Source organism: Onychomys torridus, chromosome 5, assembly GCF_903995425.1.
Source record: "Onychomys torridus chromosome 5, mOncTor1.1, whole genome shotgun sequence".
NCBI classification, from domain to species: Eukaryota; Metazoa; Chordata; class Mammalia; order Rodentia; family Cricetidae; genus Onychomys; species Onychomys torridus.
The window spans coordinates 97,328,523-97,332,926 of NC_050447.1; the positions used below are offsets into that span (position 1 = coordinate 97,328,523).

At 41.3% G+C, this 4,404-nt stretch overlaps 1 non-coding gene across 1 annotated transcript; it reads left to right on the top strand.

Moving 5' to 3' along the window:
* The first annotated feature begins 3,720 nt into the window (after positions 1 to 3,720).
* On the top strand, positions 3,721 to 3,793 carry Trnam-cau. The gene has a single exon. It is a non-coding gene; the product is annotated as a tRNA-Met (tRNA).
* The last annotated feature ends 611 nt before the right edge of the window (positions 3,794 to 4,404 follow it).

Below are 4,404 nucleotides of genomic sequence, written 5' to 3' on the forward strand. Positions count from 1 at the left end.
TCAGCTGTTCAAATGCTGGGTCCATATTTAGTTTTATAAGCTTTTGCCCTTTTTTTTTTTTAAGTTTTGTTTGGGTTTTTTTGGGATGCTCAATGGATTTTTATTTCTGTTTGTTGATAAGAATTGTAATGAGTGGAATGTATAAATTCTCAGTTAGTTCTGTAATATTGAGAACTTTAAGAAATTGAAAAAAATTGGATTGGTTTAAAAAAACCCCTGCAGACTTGGGTAACAAGCATGATACATTATTCTTCTGTTGCCAGAAAAGCCAGGTATAGATTGGACAGACGATTTTGTTTGGCCCTGTAGAAGCACTTTTAAGTTCTATTAGAGACACCAGAAGCAATCAAAGTCTTGGAGCGTTGTGATCCAAACAGTGAGCAGTCATTGTCTTATTAGCCTGGTTAGTACTCTAGTTAAATGTAAACCCAAACTTTTGAAACCTTAATATGCAATTATCCATAGAAGGAGCAAGAAATAGAAAAGCATTCTGAGCATCTATTATGCTTTTGGTAACTCTATTACATCTTTAAATCATTTTGAGACCTCAACGAACTCATTAAGCTTTCACCTCAGAAAAACTTTTTCAAAAATAATGTTAGAAACATTTCTCAGACCTTCAAAACGTGCATCACCTTAGATAGGGGGGGGGGGGGGGGGGGGGGGGGGGGGGGGGGGGGGGGGGGGGGGGGGGGGGGGTGCCAGCTCTCAAACTTCCAAATACGACACACAGACACACATAAACACACACACATAACCACACAGACACAGAGACACACACAAACACAACACACACACACAGATACACTATACACAAGAAAGATACACATACACACTCATACAGACACACATATCACAGACTCAAAGACACAGACACACACACACCACAAACAGACAGACAGACAGACAGACAGACAACACACCACACACCACACCCACAAGCATCATCACACACACCACACCAAATATTCAAGGTCGGCTGCTCATTGGGCCGTTTGGGTTGATAGGTAGCACTAGTTTACACGTTTCGGCCTATGGGTTTTACACACTCAAGCAGAATGAACTTTGAACCTTACAAGGAGTAAGATTGTTCCTAAACTGTTTGACTTCTGGTAAGATATTTGTTTTGGCTCTTATTAAAAGTGCTCTGGCTGTTTTTCTTTTATTTGATTGATTGATGTCGCCTCTCGCAAGTTTAAAGGCCTGCATGCCTCTGGTTCAGAGTTACTTTTCTGTTTGTTTCTTTATCTGGTTATTTCCAGTGTACTGTTAGCATTTGGGCCAGCACAGCCATGAATCCTGGAACAGGCCTTGGGGGCATGTTTTGGCAGTTGGTCTCACAATGCTTATTCCATGGCAAATAAACTCAGTTTTTCCTTAAAGTGGATAAGATAGTTTTTATTCTGGCAACCAATTTGAGTGACCAGCCTGGAAACACCAATTACCGTTATCGCTAGTTCTATGTTCCTAATTTGGAAACAATTTGTGCAGTTTTCATAGCAACAGAATACAAGAATTTCATAAACCAAGGCACTGTTAAATACATTGATCGAACATTGTTTAGGCAAATGGCTTTAGCGCCCATTTCCAGACACCCTGCTCTTATGCTGAGCCATTTTGTGGTTTTGGTGCGACAGTTCTTTGTTGAAAAATTAATTATTTTTCCTTTTTACTTTCTTTTTAAAACCAATTAATTGTGTGTGTGTGTGTGTGTGTGTGTGGTGTGTAGTACAACTATCCCATTTTAAATAGGCATACTGTCTTATGACTTGGACATTAATCACATCCAATGTGCTTTACAATTACTGTTAGGAACATGTGCTTAGCCCCAAATTATTTTCTTTTCTAAATCACTACAGCTGTCGATTATACAAAATATTACACTCAGGTAGAAAGTCAAAACAGCTCTCTCATCACATTCGTTAGTTCACTCACTCATACTGACTCATCCTTTCAATAATTTTGCCCTGGTCACACTCTAACTGTTCCACCTGAATGCGTACCCCTCACAGCTAAACCAAACGGAGACTCTACAGAACTCAAAGGATAACTTGATATGTCCATCTCCCTTTGTTCATCAAATCTCAGATGGAATACAACAACTCTGTCCTAGATTTCAGGTGTCCATGACTGTGGCCCACAGAGAACTGCAAGCCAGCTCGCTGAGAGCAGGAACCCTTTCCAGAGTCCTTTCCAGCCTTACCACGCTCTGCCCTCCTCTACTCCCTTGGCACTTGACTCTTTAGAAAGACTGTGAGGAAGACCAGGCAGAGTATGAGGCCCAGCAAATAAATGAGAAGTCGAGCAGACAGCCAGAGAAAGGCAACTTGGAAAGATAAATGACGACTTTCAGATCTATGTTGACACATGAACAGAAGTTTTTCTTCTGGAAAATGGCAACTATAAAGTGTCACCTTCATGAACTTTTGAAATTGAGAGTGAGATGTTTTGCAGAGGAAGGAAAGTAGGAAAGAAAGAGTGTGAGGAGTAAATGATGAAGATACATTGTATACTTTGTACATGGCCTGGTTTCTGTCAACTTGATACAAGTTAGAGTCACCAGAGAGGAAGGAACCTGAATTCAAAAAATGTCTCCACAAGATAGAGCTATAGGGGAGCCTGGAGTGCATTTTTCTTAATTAGTGATTGATGGCCATCAGAGCGGGGTGTGGTCAGCCCCGACCCCGAGTGTGTGTGTGTGTGTGTGTGTGTGTGTGTGTGTGTGTGTGTGTGTGTGTGTGGTCACCCCAGGGGTTCTATAATAAAGCAAGGTAAGCAAGCCATGGAGAGCAAGTAAGTAAGCTGCACTCCTCCATTGCCTCTGCATCAGCTCCTGCCTCCAGCTTTCTGCCCTGCTTGAGTTCCTGTCCTGACGTCCTTTGATGATGAACAGTGATGTGAAAGCTTTAGCCAAATAAACTCCTCCAAGGTTGCTTTGGTCATGGTGTTTCCTCACAGCAAAGATAACCCTAACTAGGACACCTGTATGAAATTTTTAAAGAAAAAAAAAAAAAAAAGCAAGCTGAGCCCTGATTTGTTTCTTGTCTGGCTTTGTCAATCACCAGTGTGTGATTAATTCTACTGAGCCTCAGCTTTATCAGTAAGATTAGAATAATGATAAACAGGCTTATGGAAAAAACACAGGATGCTTAAAAACGTCAATAAGATCTTAATAGGTTTTGGGGGTCTAATGGTGGGAAAGAAGAAACAAAACAAACACAAAAACCACAAGAGAGCCCACGCTAATCTCACCATGTGACATTTTGAGATTATCCTAGATAAAATGGTTGGATGGACCTGCAAGTTTGCACCAACTGTCCTGCACACCTGTCTCCCAGAACTAGTGTGAGCTGTTTATACTTTTAACATTTCAGTGCTAGGCACTGTTCCAACAGGGCAAGTTGATACTGGAAGAAGAAAAGATTGAGAATAATGAAGTAACAAAGGAAGATGTCAAGAATAGCTGAGATCAGTCCACCATGTTGAGTCCACTCTCATGGTTTCGGGGCTTGTGAGGTTCTTCAAAGAGCGCAGGACTAAGAGAGTCTGTGTTGGCTTCTCTTGGACATATCCCTTGCCTAAAACAAACACTTACAAATGCGGGGGGTTCGAGGGCTGCTGGTGGGGATGGGGAATGACCACATGAAGACAATGAATGCTTCCTGTAAGGTCTAACAAAGGAAGCCCCTTTAAAGCCTTCTTAGCCCTGACCATTCCCGTGCCTTCTTAGCGCATTAGGTAGCCCGTCAGTCTCATAATCTGAAGGTACTGAGTTCGAGCCTCAGAGAAGGCAGGATTTTGATGATTGGCTAATTGCCCCTCAACGCATTCTTACCTAGACTCTCCTTGGGTGACACAATGCCACCACAATTTTCCTGTGGAAGAGTAACTCATCTTACCTTATCTAGGCAAAAGGGGTACAATCAATTCTCCACTGCCCTGCCACTTGTCCATAGTCTGGGCCAGGTCCTGGCAGCAGGTGTTGCATCAGGGCATCTGCCCAGTGGTGAGTATTGCCATAATCCAGGGGGAGACATCGTGGTGCCCCATAATATACTGCTAGGATCTGGGAGTCCCTGACTGACACAATACGCTTTTTTTTTTAATTCTTCTTTTTTTTTTTTTTTAAGGAAGCTTCTACAGTAATAGTAATGTTTTTAATCAACATTTAAGTACCGTATTCTGCAGACTTAAGAAGTTTTTAAGGGCTGTCCAGGTATATCTCAATAGACAAATTTTGTTTCTAGCTACTTATTTTAAGCTCAAAAATGAAAACATGCAAGGGACCAAGAAAGTAATTAATTAATTAATTACATTAGTATTTAGCATGACGACAATTAAAGAACTTGATTGTTATAAGGTGACTTGCTGTTTACCTGTGCTCTCTAACAGTCCACAATAAGT